Here is an 18,846-nt window from a genome sequence, read left to right as displayed (position 1 = left end):
GTTGTTGGCACCATGGATCAACATTGAAATGGTCCCATGGGGGTGCTTGTTCAGATAGGTGTGTTGGCCAAGTAGCTGCCCAATGTCAAGTCAATGTTTAGTGACCTGATCCGCATATGGAGGATCCAGGGATTGTGTTTCTACTGATCTAGATCCAGATCTGGTTGGGATACATTTCTTTTTGGAAGCGCCAGAGAATCAACTTGAGATCTGCTTCCATACTTCCAGAAACGTCAAACTTACTGGACCTTGGAAAAACCATTTTTTAAAAGGACAAATAAAAAGAATATAATAAAATCCAAAAAAAGGCAAAGTGAGTGGCACTAAAGTCATTTGTTTTACCTATGAAATAACTCCATCCCCCAACTTAAAAGTTAGAATGCACAAATATGAGTTTTTCATAGCAGTGTACATTTCTGAGTGACTTGTGAGAGTGATTTGGAGCCAAATATATTATGAGATTTGATTTTTCCATGTTCATCGTGAGTGGCACTAAAGTCATTTGTTTTACCTATGAAATAACTCCATCCCCCAACTTAAAAGTTAGAATGCCAATGCACAAATATGAGTTTTACATAGCAGTGTACATTTCTGAGTGACTTGTGAGAGTGATTTGGAGCCAAATATATTATGATATTTGATTTTTCCATGTTCATCGTGTTCGAAAATGTAATTAGTTTTGGTCTTCGTAATTGTCATATGTGTTGTGCCATGATGTAATCTCTTGTGTATTATAAAAAGAAAAAAAAAAGAAATTTTATTGTAATAGAAAATTGACTTATTAAAGCATGGGTTTCATGCTTGGGTCATTGGTCAACAGGTCAAAGCACCCATTGTGTGCTCTAGGATTTTAGTCTTGAGTCAAGTCTTTGTCATGATGTAATGGATCCAATTGGGCTCTTGTAAAAAGAAAAGAAAAATTATTTTGATGTTTAGAAAGGTCTAGAAGACCCCCAAGACCAAGTCAGCCTGCCTCCATGACGTCGGCCTAAAAAGGCTCATCCTAGCACTTGAAAAGACTATAAAAAGGAAATATTTCGTCCACCTTGAAGTGACACACTCGTGATATGTCTTAATCTGATCTGAAGTTCATATAAGAAGTGCAAAGTGGAACAGAAGGCCAACTAAGAATGAAATGTGGATCTCTCGAGTCTATTGATCAGCCCACACATGTGAGTACCTCAGGTCCAAGAAGAAAGAAGAGTTGCAGATTCTGTTGTGAAGGCCGAATCTCTTGCCTTGGAAGGATTTTGCCTCTTGATTGTGGAAATGTTGTCTTGCCTTGAAGAAGACTGATCTGGTGGCTGGCTTGGTCTTGGGAAGGTTCTGTTTTGTATGTTAGGTCTTGGAAGTCTCCTTTGAAGTTGATAAGAAGAGAAGTTCTTGTGGGTTTTCCCTTGGGCATAGCGCCTATATTTTGTGTTCATGTGATCTCTATAGGTTTTGGCATTTATTTGATGACAAAGAACATAAACATAATCAAGTAAAGAAATAACTAATCACAAGTAAATTTCATGTAAGGATTAACATGCTGCCCTAACCAGTTTTCCAACACATGGTTCACAGTTATTTATTATTTTTATCTTCATAAATTATTTATATGTGTGTGTGTGTGTGTGAAAGTTATTCGAACCATAACAGGTTGCGGGTCATGTTAGTTTACGTAGCTTGGACAAGTGTTCTAGTTTTAAGAGGTGTCAATGAGGCTAAGAACAGAAGAGGATTAATTATCTCCATACCCAGTTTATTTTTCTAAGGGAAAATGTCTTAATTAGATTTATTAACCAATTTTAACTATTTTACTAAGTCTAACTTAGAGAAATGGGTTAATTAATCAGTATTAATTGAGACAAGTCGATTTCTCTCTAATGACTTCTAGAAAAGTGAGTTGATGGGGTTAAGATGATCTTAGCCATCGATTGTGATTAGATCATGGTCGTTGATTTGTCATCGATAGATTATAAGAGGGAATAGATGGGGCTCTTGGAGATCACTATTTAGAGTATACTCAAACTCACCAAGGGTATACTCCCCTCCATTGTCCGACTTGAGGATCTTGATCTTCCTACCTGTCTGGGTCTCCACAAGAGCTTTGAACTCTTGAAACCGCTTGAAGAATTCACTCTTGGTCTTCAAGAAATAAATCTAGGTCTTCTTGGAGTGGTCATCCATGAATAAACATAGTACTCATAGCCACTCAAGGATACATGAGACATCCGACCACTCACATCGGTATGAATCAAGTCAAGGATCTGGGTCGCTTTGCTGTCACTGCTGGGAAAAGGGGATCTAGCAAACTTCCCCATAGCACATCCTCTGCATACATCAAGGTGATCAGAACTGAAATCTGGCACACCAGTTGTGATCTCCTGCAATGTAATCAAGGCCTCATGATATATGTGCCCCATCCTGTGGTGCCAAATCTCACACAACTCGGAACTGCTAGATCTGTTGTTGGTCCTGTCTCGGGTGCTGCTAGTCAATGCCATCGGGGGTTGGAATGAGAACTTGTACACCTTGGGATGACGCACACCAATCTCTCTAGCTGAAGAAGCTGGAGTTCCCCTAGGATATATAAGCACTTGCCCTCTCCTGAACAACACATCATACACTCTGTCCTCAAGTGCTGAGATGGATATCGGGTTCTTCTTCATTCCAGGCACGTATAGAACATCTGACACTTTGAAGGGAGGTTTGGGTCCCCTATCAATGTCAATGGCCCCACACCGACTGCTCTAACAATGATGTCATCACCAAGTACTACCTCCATATCAGTATCGCCCTTTGAAAGCTCTGAGAAGTACTCTCTGACTCCTGTCATGTGGCGGGAAGTGCTACTGTCAACATACCAAATGCTAGAAGATGCTTTGCTAGTAGCGGGGAATGCACACTCCCTCTGAAGCTGTATGGCAGGTGATCCCGTACTATGAACCCAAACTCCTGATCAAAGATCTTTGTCTTTGTAGAAGTTGCCATGGGTTTGTCTTTCCCTTTTTTTTCTTCTTCTCCGGGCACAGAACAACATAGTGTCCCAACTTTTGACAATTCCAACATTTGACTTTGGAATAGTCCTTCTCCTTGTTCTGTTGCTTTCCTTTACCTTTGCCTTTGCCTCCACTGTTGGAAGCTTACTTCTTTTCTCTGCCCTTCTTGCCTCTTGCTAACAATGCCACATTGTCATCCTCCTCCACCTGTTTGGCTGCCCCAAGATGGTTCTTTCTGATCTCATTCTGAATGCAGTCATCCCACAACCTCTCCCAACCAAGAAGGTTTTCCCGTGCAACAATGCCATCCACAAAATTCTCCCAAGTCTTGGGAAGACCATTCAAAGCAATCCTCACCAACTCAGTGGGTGCAATGATCTCACCTATGGCTGCCAACTCATCTCTCACTGAAGTGATCTTTGTGAGGTATGCTATAGCATTGTCAGTCTTAGCCATTTTAATGGCCTTCAATTTCTCCTTTAGGACCATTTTTCTGTTTTCATTTGAGCTCTGGTAAACACTGGTCAAGGTTGTCCACATCTCATGTGCATAAGTCTTTCTTCTCACATGAGGAATGACATGGCCTTTGATTCCTTCTAGAATCAATTTTTTTGCCTTAACATTCTTTTTGTTAAACTCTGCCAACTGTACAGGGTCAGCAAATACTACTACTGGGTTCTGTGTGGTATTTACCATAATGACCGGTACTTCTGCTTCCTCAAAGATGCTCTGGATTCTCTCCTTCCATGCATTGTAGTTGTTCTGCCCATCCCACCTGTCTTTAACTCTCAAACCCAAAGACATGTTTCACTGTCCTACGAAATTGAAAGTTTCAAATCTATGATAAAGGTTTCTGTTTTTTGTGTAAAAATCAGCTTGCTGTAATTTTCACTTTGCTGTTCCAAACTGCACTTTTCAGCCAACCAAGCTCTGATCCCATGAAGAAATTTCAACCCCCACTTTGGTTATCAATTTTTCTTATCACTCCATGCATTTAGTTTTAAATCCAAACGTGATAAAAATTCTAAAATCTGGAAATGACAATATTTCTCTAAAAACACAAATTTAGAGATCTCACAATTGCTGAAATTGCAACAATAAAACACATCGAAATTATGACAACCACACACATAAAATAACACAGTGATTTTTGGTCAATGTGACCTTGGAAAAACCCCTTACAACTCTTGGGGAAAACCAGTTTGAGGGCTCTTCTTTATTTTTGAAAATGCTTTTATAGAGAAACTGAAATACACAGTAAAAATTCCAGCAACCACAAATTACAACTTATCTCGATTTCTGTGCTTTCACTCTGCCTCGAAAATTGTGCCAACCAGCAAAGAGCCAAAACAGAAATAAAACAACGTTAAATGTTGTACGACCAACTTCGAAAAACGTGCCTAGAACTTGTTTTACAAACTGTATGGATTTCAGCAGTACGATTGCCTCAAAATTCGTGCCCAAATTTTCTTCGCAATTTGTGCCCAAATTTGCCTCGCAATTTGTGCCCTTGCTGTTGTCCCTCTTCCTCCATATGTGTGCCTTTCTCTTGTTGTATGGTTTTGCCTTGGGATGTGTGCCAATAAATGTTGTTGCCCAGATTTGCTGAAATGCCTTTGCCTCAAAATTTGTGCCCTTGCTGCTATCTCTCTTCCTCGATTTTTGTGCCTTTCTCTCGCTGTATGGTTTTGCCTTGGGATGCATGCCAATAAATGTTGCTGCCCAGATTTGTTGAATGTTTTCTTGTTGCTCTCCTTCACTTCACTTTTCAAAAATTTATCCTTGTTCTTTCTTCTCTTTCTCTCAAATGCTCATGAAAGAATGAATGATCTTTTTCTTGCTCTTCTCCTTTTACTCTCTAAATGACCTCTTGGGTTACCTTAAGATCTAATGGCTGAGATTCATTTAGATCTAGGGATGAGAATAAATGTGCATTTAATTCTCATTTTCTATTTTTTTAACTTGTCAGGCCAGGCAGTAACTCCATAAGGAAAAAATGATTCGACTGTTCTATTCCATCAGGTAGGTCTTCATTATATACATGAGGGTGAGACTGTTCAGTTCGTCTCCCGATGACTATTCATATTTCCTATTTATCTATTCACATAAATTCACCCAATCACAAGGATTAGGTGTCAACATTCCCCCCCTTAATCTGAAGGGATGTTGGTGAGTCCAAGCATCATTCTGAATCGTTCAAGCTTTTCTCTTCCAAGCGCTTTGGTGAAGATGTCTGCAATTTGCTCATTTGTGGAACAATGACAGAGATGGATTGTTTTGGCCTCAACATGATGTCGAATCAGATGATATTTAGTATTGATGTGCTTCGTTCGATCATGGAACTTTGGGTTCTTGGCCAACTTTATTGCATAGGTATTGTCAATCATGAGTGGAGTTGATTGTACTTGTTTTACCTGCAAATATTCAAGAATTTAAGCGAGCCATACAATTTCTTTTGTTGCTTCAGCTGCTGCCACATATTCTACTTCTGTTGTGGAATCTGCTGGAACTGATTGTTTGCGTGATCTCTAGGAGACAGCTCCTGATCCAAGACTCATAACATATCCTGAAGTTGATACCCCAGTTTCTTTGTCTCCATCGAAGTGTGAATCAGAGTATCCAATCAAACTGAAGTCGTCCACCTGTGTATACTTGATTCCAAAGTCTTGAGTTCCCTTCAAGTACCTTAGAACTCTTTTTGCAGCAGACCAATGTCCCTCACAAGGCTTTTGCATAAACCTGGAGAGGATTCCAACAACAAACGAAATGTCTGGTCTGGTAGTAGTTAGGTATTTGAGACTTCCTATAAGATGTCTATACTTTGTTGCATCCTCAAATTCTTTTCCTTCAATAGATGTGAGCTTTAAGTTTTGTTCCATTGGAGTAACAAGAGGATTGCACTCTGTCATGCCAAACCTGTTCAACAGATCTCCAATGTATTTCTTTTGAGAAAGAAATATGGACTTTGGATGTTGGGTTACTTCAATGCCAAGATAGTAATGAACATAGTCCAAATCAGTCATTTCAAAACTTTTCCCCAATTCCTTCTTTATGGATGCAATGTAGCTTTCATTGTTCCCTGTCATCAAAAGATCATCTACATATACCACAAGATATACAACTGTTTTGCCAACTTTCTTGACAAATAAAGTTGCATCATCAAGATCAAAATGTTTGAAATTGAGTTTCAAAAGATGCTCAGTTAGTTTTCATACCAGGCTCGCGGTGCTTGTTTGAGGCCATACAAGGACTTCACAAGTTTGCATACTTTATGTTCATGTCCTTTCACAACAAATCCTTCAGGCTGGGACATAAAAACATTCTCTTTTAGATCTCCATTCAAGAAAACAGTTTTTACATCCATTTGATGGACTTTCCAACCGTTCTGAGCTGCTAGTGCAAAGAGTGTCCGGATGGTAGCCCATTTTGCTGTGGGGGCAAAAGTCTCCTCATAATCGACCCCTTCCTTCTGTGCAAAACCTTTTGCCACAAGCCTAGCTTTGTGCTTGTCAAGTGAGCCGTCAGCTTTATACTTGTTCTTGTAGACCCACTTGCAGCCAATTGGTGTGGTTCCTAATGGAGGATCAACCAGCTTCAAAGTGCTGTTCTTTATGAGGGCATCATACTCCTTTTGCATCGCTTCTTTCCATTCATCATGAGAAGCAACTTCTTTGAAGGAAGTTGGTTCAAAATCTGTAGACAAGTTCAATTCACAATCATAAGAAACATCCATATCAACAGGTGAATTAGAGTCATCTACATCACCTCCATTTTGCCGGTTTGAATTTTGGTTCATGTCTTTCCAATTTGGATGAACACTTTCAAGTGTCTTTGTCAGCCACTTTGGGGGACCTTTCTCAGGTGGTCCAGGCTGCTCCATTGATTGAGTTGGGACTGAATCAAGATTGAGTCTCCCAATTCTATCAATCACATCACTTAAAGCATCATCTGTTGTTGGAGTTTCATGCGGGGGAGAGTGTTCTTCAAAAGAAGATTCCACATGTTGATCTAGTATAGGAATCCCCCCTTCAAGATGTGGAATCTGATTATCAAATTCTTGAAATGATTTTGCTTTTGTGAATCTATCCAAGCGATCAAGTTGCCGCTCAACAACATTGTCAGTTTTGGATGATTCAAGGAAAATTACATCTCTAGATACAACAAACTTCTTATTTACTTCATCATAGAGGCGGTATGCTTTGGAGGTGTTTGAATATCCCAGAAAGATACACTTACGACTTCTAGCACCAAGTTTGTTTCTATGTACCTTTGGTATCAAGGCATAACAGGTGGAACCAAAGACCCTGAGATGCTTTACCGAAGGAACATGTCCATACCACATTTCATATGGGGTTTTGTTTCTTATAGCATTAGATGGGCATCTATTCGTTATATATGCAACACATAGAACAACGTCAGCCCAAAACATTATGTTTACATTTTTGAAGAAGAGCATGGATCGTACCATATTTAAGATTGTCCTATTCATTCTTTCAGCTACACCATTCTGTTGGGGATTATAAGGCATAGTTGTTTGATGTTTGATCCCATGTTGGCGAAGATAGTTTTCAAATTCATTTGATGTGTATTCTTTTCCATTAACAGTGCAAATAGACCCAATATGAGATTGTGCATCATTTTCAATCCATTTATGAAAATTCTTGAATGTTTGAAAAGCATCAGATTTGTTCTTCAATAAATAAACCCAACACATTCTGGTGTAGTCATCAATGAATGTCATGATATATTTATTTCCATTTGCAGAAGGAACAGGCATTGGACCACATAAATCTAAATGAATGAGTTCAAGTTTTCTATGTGCTCTTGAATGTGAATCATGAAAAGACTATTTGCTATGCTTTCCTAGAATGCAAGCATCACATTGCTTAAGTTTCCTAGGAATTGTAGGCAAACCAGCAACACCATTTTTCTTCAATAAGCGGAGACTGTCATAGTTCAAATGTCCAAATCTAGCATGCCATAATAAACTTGATGGAAGTGTACCTTCTTCATGATGAGAATTGTATGAGAAATGTTGTGCATGAGCAGAGGTTCCTTGCAGTTTGAGAAGCCTTTCTTCTTCTATTCCCCTCATGACAAGTGAGTGGTCAGATGCTTTTCTTACCTCAAGCTTGCCATCAAACATATGAATGGAGTGACCTTGCTGGCGGATGTGGACCAAGGACAACAAGTTTCTCTTGAGCTGTGGGAGATAGAGAACACGATGCAGAAGAAACTCTGGAAGACCAGGTAGTTTAAGCCTGATTGTGCCAAGCCCTGATGGCTTGATTTTTGATTGATCTGCAAAGTATACTGCTCCATCAACATTGTCAGTGAAATCTTCAAAAAAATCTTTTCTATGAGTCATGTGGCAGGTTGCTCCTGAATCAAGCAACCAATCATTTTTCCAAGAAGCAAGTGAAGCATTAAACAAATCTTCATTTACTCCAATGTTACATTGTGCCACAACATAGTGAGCGGATTCAGGTGCTTTACCTTTGTCTGTATCATCAATTTTACCTTTCTGTTGGTTTCTTTTCTGCTCAATTTTGTCCCATGGTAGCTTGCATGTAGAGGCATCATGTGATCCATTTCTTTTGCAGCGAATACAGTGCAAATCTGCCTTTTCTCCTTGAGAATGTCTGCCCCCCCTGCCTCTGAAATATCTTCCTCTTCCTCTTCGACCTCCTTTTCCTCTTGAAGAATCTTGAGCAGGATGCTTTTCTTTATGAGCAAGGCACACAACTTCTTCAGAAGATTCAGGGGCTGTCTTCTTTCCAAAAGCTTTCTCTCTTTCAGCAAACTTTTTCACAAGAGAGTCAAAGGTTATATCTTTGAGATTTCCATTTGCTTGCAATGACTCAAGATAATTGGAGTAAGTAGGATAAAGTGCCTTGAGAAAAGCGATAAGAGGAATATCCAATTCAACCTTAGTGGATTTGATATCATGCATTATAGACTTTACTTCAGATGAAAGAGCAAGAGGATCATTATTTTGCAGTTCAAGAGTGAAGAGTTTAATCATGAGTTGAACAACTTCAAGTGCAGAATGTGAGTCATAGAGTTCTTTCAGCTTTTGTAAGGCTTCAAAGGCAGTTGAATATGACAAAATATGGCGACTCACCTCTTCATTTACAGATGCTGCGATTAATGCATAAGCTTTGCTGTTCTTGTTTTCCCAAATGACGAGCTCTTTGTCTGAGGTAGGCTGTACTGGTTCATTGTCTCCGTCTCCGACACACACTCCTTTCCACAACTCATTGAAAATGAGGGTGTGTTTTATCATCCGGGACCATTCAGGATAGTTCTCCTTGCCAGTGAGAACTATTCCCACCATGGATATGATTGAATGCATACTGTAGCAAAAAAAAAACTTCTGCTGCAAAAATTTTACTCTTAATGGAAAAAAAATATAGTTCTGATGTGACTGGACAACAAACTCAAATGTCAATTCACATTCATCTGCACAACGTTAAAGTATAGAACATGGCAGTATACTAAGTCCAAAAAAAAAGTACCCCCAACAGCATAAAGCACTGCGTCCACTAAAAGGCCTGACACATCATAGTCCAGGAGTAATTGAATTACATTCGTACCAAGAGGAACCTCGCATCATAGTCCAGGAGTAACTGAATTACTGTTCAATATCTCGGATTGTCACACCTTTGTTTGTATCAAATCATACATCTCAGATTTCCCAGAACTTAAGTCTTGTATTATATCTCAACTTTCAAGGGAGACTCGCGTTTATGTTTTAATCATACCTTTCGAATGAACTTCGGATTTTGAAGCAGAAGAGTCCTAGATCTTAGTTATTGTGTATGAGAATCAAGTGTATCACAGTATTTCATATGAAGACAATACAAATTTCAGAACTCAGACTTCAAGAAAGGGCTTGTATCACTTGTTTTGCATACAGAAAACATCGGACTTCTTAAATTAAGATACAAAGATGTAAAATCAGAGTTCATAGAGATTTCAAAGAGGACTTCAAATACAGCTACCAACAAGAAGTGATCTTCACCCTTCTAACCTTAGCTCATCACCATGGCAGAAGGCTGCTTTCGGTGGTCGGTTTCTTCAATATCGGCCTCCACAGCTCGGTCGTAAAGCCTGCTAACTTGCTTCTATGAGGCTGAGCAACCGTGTCCGCCCCCATTGCCGCAGCCCAACTAGGTCAAATCCCATTCGGGTTCGAATCCCTGGGCCCGAAAAGGAAGGATAGGACACCGACAGAAGCACTTCTGCCTCCTCTCGACTTTGACTCGATGGTTTATCCGCGGGGATGGGTGGTCGGGAAGAAACAGAAGCTGGTAAACGTGGACGTCGTGGAGAGCATGAGACGGATTGCCATTCAAGAAATGAACAGGAAGGATTGTGAAATAGATGGACTGAACGAGCAGCTGGAAGAAGACTGCAAGGCGATGGAGAAACAAAATCGCCGGAGAGTAGAATCGCAGGCCCTTCAAAAAATTTTAACGCACATGGACAGTATGGACAGCGCTGGACAGTGGGACAATATGGACAGCGCTGGACAGTGGGACAGTATGGACAGTATGGACAACGCTGGACAGTGGGGCAGCTACCATGTCAGGAGCAACTAATTATATGGAGGAGCAGCTCAACTATATGGAGAGCAGACTAGGGAGTTACAAGGGACATAAGGGCTAAAAAAAGAGCTGGCTCTGATACCATGTCAGGCCAGGCAATAACTCCACAAGGCAAAAATGATTCAATTGTTCTATTCCATTAGGTAGATCTTCATTATATACATGAGGGAGAGACTGTTCAGTTTGTCTCCCGATGACTGTTCATATTTCCTATTTATCTATTTACATAAATTCACCCAATCACAAGGAGTAGGTGTCAACATAACTCACCCACTTAAATAAAGACCCACTTAGCCTTTTATTTCCATAGTCACTTTTTCACTTTCTAATTCTTCATTGACTTTAATAAAGTCACCTTTAAAATAGAATGTAACTTTACCACTTATAAAGTCACTTTTAAATTAAATTGACTTTACTACTTATAAAGTCATTTTAGGAGAAAAGTAAAAAATAAATTTGGACACTTTTCCCTAGGCCAAAGATCAAAGTCTTAGGGAACCACTTGTTCTGTGGTACCCAAATTTTAACAATATTTTCTCAGTTCCTGTGATTTAATTTTCATGACGTTGCAGTAGTGTTTTATTTACTATTTGCCACATATAATTTGGGTAAGAAAAATAATTTATTTCAGATAGGAGAATAATAACCAATAACTGCGACAATATTAAAAATTTCACATTTCTCTCTTAGTATACACTGGGCTACTAATGACATCACTTCTGTGAAATTGACAATGATGTCTCTTTACTCTTGATTTTATAGACTTGAACTTTATAAGAACTAGTTCTTCACTCCAAATGCACGATACTCAGATGTCATTTATCTGCTTAAAAAGTGGGTTTCTGCTGTTAAGTTTTCTTGTTCTCACAATGCTTGCATGTTTGGTCCTACTGTTTTGTATTGATAGAATTCTCAGGCTTGAAAACTTTATGAAATGGCATTTTTTCTATGGAGAGATATTTGGGATACTGGTGACAAGACTTGGATGGATTGGAGAACCTTGGCTTATGCTAAGGCTTTGCTGTGCTTTGACAGATTGAGAGTTGCAGAACCTCATCAGATGAGTATCTCGTCAAAATGAATAATTTGTTTGGGACCTCATTTGGTGTGATTGGCTGTGGGCTTATGATAGAATCATTTTTGACTTTAATAGTAAGAAGCCTGATCTTCTTATGCACAATAGTACTTCCCTATCACCGGTGTTGAATGCATGATGGTTTTCCTTGGATGCTGATTTTTGATGGATTAGTTGCATGAGCATGTTTTATCTTATTGGTGATTCAAATTGGATCCATAAGGAATGATTCAACAGAGCCATGGTTGTACCAGGACAGACTTCAAAGGATTTAAAACAACGATCAAGAACACCTCTAAACCAGTGGCAATGGCAACCAGCGTGGAACGACGAGGACGTCGGTCAAAGCGCGTTGACTGAGGCCCATGGAGATTGCACAGGAGGCAAAGTTAGCCCCTGGGAGGCCCGCTAATCGTGCATCGCTTGGCGAAAAACCCCAAATTGGAGAAGCCCTGAGCGCTCGGTTGCATGACAGCCGGGAAAACCGTGGGATAAAGGCTAAGTGCAAAAGGCGGGACCGGCTCCAAAACTGGCGGTATTGATTGGGGGCACCCTCAAACGGTAAGCGGAATTGGCGAAAATGGAGCGAACCCACTCAGCGGTCGACGCGTGGCAAGCGGAGGAGAGAGAAAACCGCCGCTGATCGCGCGTTAACGGTTGAGCAAGTCAACCGCGCGAAACGTGCGTATGGTGTCGGATCTGGAGGCCCTAGATCTAACGGCCGAGATCGCGCCTGATGGTAAAGCGGAATCAATGGGGGATTAAGCCGCAGTTTGTAAAGATTTGATGTCCGATTTGATTGCCAAGGTGGTAGAAGACTCATTCCACGACGTAACGGAAAAACCGAACTGACGAAGCGAATTGGCGCAGCTGCAGGAGGACATGTGGCCACTCCCTGTGAGCTTGATGATGATGCTGAACAGGGAACTCCAAGCGAAGCTGTAGCAGGCGATCCGACGGGAAGTGGAAGAGAAATCGAACAACAATGGGTACGAATGGCCTTAAAGCCATGCACAGGAAAAACAGAGAGAGAGAGAGAGAGAGAGAGAGAGAGAGAGAGAGAGAGAGAGAGAGAGAGGACACCAGAACCCTGAGAGGAGGACGAAACACAGAAAGGAAGAACAGAGAGAAGAAAGACAGTGAAGCAACAACAAAACGAAAGACAGAGGGCTGAGCTGACCGAAGGCAGCATCAAGCACCAGAGAGCTTGAGGGATTCAAGCCATCTTAGAGAGGATCTGTCCGGACTGAGCACCACATTGGGCTCTCTCCATTATAGACCAGAAGGTCATAGAGATGGTAAGGAAAAGAGTCTATGTACTCTAGTGGCTTGGGGCATCCAAGAACCACCCTACTAAGCAAATTCCATTTCAGGAGACTCACATTGAGCTCCTTCATTGTAATTCTCTGCTTCAAGACACAATAAAATAAGGCCACCACTGAGAGCTGGACCGGAGATGTAGCCCTGGAGGATAGGGTGAACTCCTTATTAATTTCTTGTGTTCTTGTATTTGCTTACTGTATTTCTCTGCTGTTTTCCATTTCAAGTGTCTGTGTATTAGCAATCTGATCGATCCATTGCTTAAATAACATAGACACACACACCAACACATGAGTCTGTAATACCTTCATTTAATAAATCTTTAATTGAGGTCACTCATAGGGTGATTATCAGATCAAGTGGTATCAGAGCTCTAGGTTGTAAGGTTAGACAAGCTTGTGTTGGTTTAGTTGTTGAATGCTCACTAGATCAAAGCTCAAATTAGGAGAAGGAGAGTTGGTCAAAACTAATCCTGAATTTGGGAGAGTCTATCCTCAAAAGACAATGTCAGAGGAAGGTTCTATCATAGAGAGTTTCCTAGCTATAAAGTCTATGGTAGAAGAAATGTATAGGGACTTTAGAAAGCACAAGGATGAAGATTCATCAGGTTCTAAACAAGATAAAGAAGAAGATGAATCTCATTCCCATGACCACTCAAAAGGAAAAGGGAAAGAGGAAAGCTTTCTCACACCTCCTAATAGCCCTGTGGATAATAAGAAAGCATCTTTGATTAAGCTAGATGTTAAATTCGATTTGCCTATATATGATGGAGAGCTAAATGCTGAAAAATTGGACAATTGGATTAGACAAATTGATGTGTATTGCAGAGTGCAAAACATCGACTCAGACAAGAGCAAAATTCAGCTGACGAGCCTACGCTTAGGAGGCACTTGCCTTGGTTTGGTGGGAAGGCAGAACCTAAGCTGACATGAAGAGACATGGGAAGACTATCTTTGTCTGGAGTGACTTTGTTTCTGCAATCAAGAAGTAGTTCTATCCATTGGCCTACATGCAACAAGCCATGATGAGTTGGCAAACTCTTCGACAATTGAAAGGGCAAAGTGTGCAAGGGTACACTCAAGAATTTAGAAAGAGAGCATTGATTCTAAGGATCTCATTAGACTCACCAGAGACTCTTCTGAAGTACATTGGTGGTCTACACAGCTACATGAGGCATACCATCCTCATGTTTAATACCACTAGTATAGATGAGGTATTTGTACAAGCTACTCATCTAGAAGCTAGAGGAAAGAATGGAAATCCATAAGTTGGGGGACCATCCCAACCCACTGCAAGAGCAAGGAGAAAAGAAAGCAGAAGTGGAAAACGAGGAAGGCTAACACTGCACAGAAAAGCAAAGCTTCATGCACTCACTGTAAAAAGGAGGGGCATGATGATGAGCACTGTTGGATTTTGCATCCAGAGCTGAGACCTAAGAAGTCCGAGGGCAAGAAGAAGAACACTGTTGCAGCTATTCAGAAAGATTTGGGGTCAGACTCGGGAGATGAAACAATCATTGTCGCCACAGGTATAGAAGGTAAGAATTCTAAAGCATCTACTAGTAATTCTGCTCAAACTATTATTGATGAAGAATATGAGAGAAAAAGACATGAGCTTTTCCATATTCGAGTTATTTCCAAACATTAAAAGATTGATACTTTGTTTGATAGTGGCTCACAAGTAATTTTTTTTTTTGAAGCAATTGTAAAGAAATTGGGATTAGCAACTACACCTCACAAGAAACCATACCCATTAGGATGGTTGAATGATAAAGCACAACTACAAGTGACTAGACAGTGCAAACTCAAGTTTTCTTTTGGGTCAACATTTGTAGATGAGGTTGAGTTAGACATAATTCCTTTGGATATATGTGGAATTGTCTTAGGATGTCCTTACTTGTATGATAGAAAAGCTATTTTCTATAGAGCTGAGAACAACTATCTACTTGTTAAAGATGGAATCGAATACTTTGTAAGAGCTCACAAGCTCAAGAATAATTATACTCTCATAAATTCTGGGCAGATGAAAAGAATGATAAATTCATGCAAACAATTCTTACTAATGGTTGTAAAGGAAAAGAAACCTGATGAAACCAATGTATTTGAAGGCTGTAATGCTAAGCAGCAAGCTGATATAGAAAATATTGTTTCAGAGTATGATGTCCTGTTTCAGGAACCTAAAGGTCTGCCACCCAAAAAGGAAATAGTACATGATATTATTTTGCAGCAAGATGTTCCATTGCCTAACATTGTAATGTAGAGGTTGTCTACTTCAGAGAATGCTGAAATCAAGAAGCAGGTGCAGGAGTTGCTCGAGAAGGGGTTCATCAGGCCTAGCACATCACCATGTGGGTCACCAATCGTTTTGGTGAGAAAGAAAGATGGCTCGTGGAGAATGTGCATTGACTACCGAGCACTGAATAAGATAACGATAAAAAATCATTATCCCCTTCCTCACATAGATGCTCTTTTAGATCAATTAAAGGAAGCTGTTTATTTCACCAAACTGGATTTGCACAGTGGATACCATCAGGTCAGAGTTGCAGATCAAGATGCATGGAAGATTGCTTTCAAAACAAAGCAGGGATTGTATGAGTGGCTGGTTATGCCTTTTGGCTTGACCAATGCCCTTGCTACTTTCATGAGATTAATGAATGATGTACTCAGGCCTTTTCTTGATGATTTTGTTATTGTGTATCTGGATGACATTCTAATTTTTAGTAAAACTTGGGAAGAACACTTAAAGCATGTTAAAGCAGACATTGGATGTTTTGAAAAGAGAAAAACTTTATGTTAAACTCTCAAAATGCGAATTTGGCAAAACATCTCTAAATTATTTGGGTCATATAATAGGGGGTGGTGAGTTGAAAATAGATCCCTCTAAAGTGGCAATCACTGTAAACTGGCCTAAACCCAAGTCTGCTATAGAAGTGAGAAGCTTCTTAGGAGCAGCACAATATTGGAGGAAGTTTATTTCTATTTTTTCCTCAATTGCAGCTCCCTTACATGCTTTGACAGAATTGAACAAGGTGTTTCAGTGGGGAGGCAAACATCAGAAAGCCTTCGACACCTTGAAAGAAAAGATTAGTACAACACCTGTACTAGCACTGCCTGATCTACAAAGATCGTTTGAGATCCAAACAGATGCAAATGACTATGCCATGGGAGCAGTGTTGACACATCACGGTAAACGCATATGTTATCATTCTAAGACTTTTAATCCTACAGTAGTTAACTATCCTACATATGATAAAGAATTGTATGCATTAGTTCAGAGTGTGAAAAAGTGGAAAAATTACTTAATGGGCAAAGAGACAGTAATACATACTGATCATCAACCACTTCAATATCTACAGTCTCAAACTAAGTTGCAGTAATCAAGACACTACAGGTGGATGAATTTTCTACAACAGTTTCATTAAGTCATCAGATACAAAAAGGGCATACATAACAAAGTTGCAGACATGTTATCTAGACCCATTATAAATGCATCTACTATACTTAAGCATAATTCTGTACTACATGAAAGCTACATTGAACAATATGCTCAAGATATAGACTTTAAAGATGTATATGCAACTTTGAGTCGAGGCAAGAGAATAGAAGAATTGGATTATCATGTAAAGGACCGACTCTTATATCACTGTGGGAAACTCTGCATTCCACAAACAAAGAGAGTAAAGATAATTAGAGAGGCACACACTTCTCTGATATCATGTCACTTTGGGTTAAGTAAAACAGTTGCACAACTGCAAAGATTTTGTTATTGGCCGAAAATGGATGAGACAGTTTCTAGATATGTAAGAGGGTGTACTATGTGTGCTAAGAGCAAGCCCAACAATAGAAAACTAGGCTTGTACACTCCTTTACCAGTTCCTTCTCACCCTTGGGAAAGTGTTTCCATGGATTTTGTTGGAGGACTGCCTAAGTCTAGAAAAGGTCATGATTATCTGTATGTGGTTGTGGACAGGTTCAACAAAATGTGTATTTTGATACCTTGTAATAAACAGATTACAGCTGAACAAATTGCAAAACTATTCTTTGAACATGTATGGGTTCATTTTGGATTACCCACTTCTATTGTATCTGATCGAGACACCCGATTTGTGGGGAAGTTTTGGTCAAGTCTGTGGGAGCTGATGGACACCCAACTGAAGAAAAGCACAACTTTTCATCCACAAACCGATGGCCAGACGGAAGTAGTTAACAGGACAGTGATCCAGTTACTCAGAGGATATTGCAACAAACATCCTAAGCTTTGGGATGAACATTTGTGTTATGTGCAACATGCTTACAACCTAGCAAAACACTCTTCTTCACAGAGATCTCCTTTTGAGATCTGTGTTGGTTTCATACCAAGGTCTCCTTTGGATTTTGTCTTTGGTAAAGATACCATAGTTGATGGACACAGTGATGTGGACAAGGCAACTAGGTTCATTGAATAGATCCAGGAGATCCACTAGGCAGTACAGGAACAACTGGAAAAGAGCCAAGCCAGATACAAGGCTAGGCATGACAAGCATCGGATGGAGCATAGTTTTCAAGTTGGTGACCAGGTCTGGTTGTATATCAGCAAGGACAGGATGCAAGGTGAAGGTAAAAAGCTAAAGCCTATCAGGTATGGACCCTTCAAAATACTTGAGAAGATTGGTGAAAATGCTTTTCGCCTTGATCTACCAGCTTACATGCACATCTACTCAGTCGTAAATGCAGATTGCTTGAGATTGTTTGAACCTTCTCTAATTGAGGATCCTGAAGAGCAAAGTCAATTGCCTTCTATTGATGACCTGCTACCTGAATATCTTAATGAATTGCAGGAAGACATAGTCTTGGACAGGAAGGTGAGCATGACGCATAGAGGAGATGTTGAGTACCTCACAATTGGACTCAAAGGTTCGAAACCGAGCAGTGCAAAGTGGATTGAGATTGGGCAAGTGACACAACAATACCCTCACTTAGTCGATGCTTGAAAGAAAACCAACTTTTGGTGGTCCAAAAGCTTTTCAGTGGGAAGGCCGTGATCTGAATTGGATCCACAAGGAATGATTAAATAGAGCCATGGCTGTACCAGGACAGACTTCAAAGGATTTAAAACAACGATCAAGAACACCTCTAAACCAGTGGCAATGGCAACCAGCATGGAACGACGAGGACCTTGATCAAAGCACGCTGACCGAGGCCCATGGAGATTGCGCGGGAGGCAAAGCTAGCCCTTGTGAGGCCCGAATCGGGAAACAGAGGCAGTTTTTGATGTGCGATTAGCGCTCGCGCATCGCTGGGCGAAAAACCCCAAATTGGAGAAGCCCCAAGCGCTTGGTTGCATGAGAGCCAAGAAAACCGTGGGATAAAGGCTAAGTGAAAAAGGCGAGACCTGCTCCAAAACTGGCGGTATTGATCGGGGGCACCCTCAAACGGTAAGTGGAATTGGCGAAAATGGAGCGAACCCACTCAGCGGTCGTCGCGTGGCAAGCGGAGGAGGGAGAAAATCGTTGTTGATCGCGCGTTAATGGTTGAGCAAGTCAACCGCTCGAAATGTGTGTATCACGTCGGATCTGGAGGCCCTAGATCTAACAGCCGAGATCGCGCCCGATGGGAAAGCGGAATCGACGGGGGATTAAGCCGCAGTTTGTAAAGATTTGACGCCCGATTTGACGGCCAAGGTGGCAGAAGACTCCTTCCATGACATAACGGAAAAATCGAACCGATGAAGCGAATTGGCGCAGCTGCAGGAGGACATGTGGCCACTCCCTGTGAGCCTGATGATGATGCCGAACAGGGAACTCCAAGCGAAGCTGTAGCAGGCGATCCGATGGGAAGTGGAAGATAAATCAAACAACCATGGGTACGAATGGCCTTAA

At 40.6% G+C, this 18,846-nt stretch overlaps 1 protein-coding gene across 2 annotated transcripts in view; it reads left to right on the top strand.

The window, feature by feature from the left end:
- The window catches only part of EMB3012 (embryo defective 3012), a 382,712-nt gene that overhangs the window by 104,750 nt on the left and 259,116 nt on the right, over positions 1-18,846 (top strand). The gene's annotated exons all lie outside the window — the stretch shown is intronic.

This window comes from Pinus tabuliformis, chromosome 3_2 (assembly GCF_031772625.1).
Source record: "Pinus tabuliformis cultivar Carrire ecotype Pingquan chromosome 3_2, CPIR1, whole genome shotgun sequence".
NCBI classification, from domain to species: Eukaryota; Viridiplantae; Streptophyta; class Pinopsida; order Pinales; family Pinaceae; genus Pinus; species Pinus tabuliformis.
Note: the sequence above shows the minus strand (reverse complement) of the source record. Positions and strands in the feature narration are given on the sequence as shown.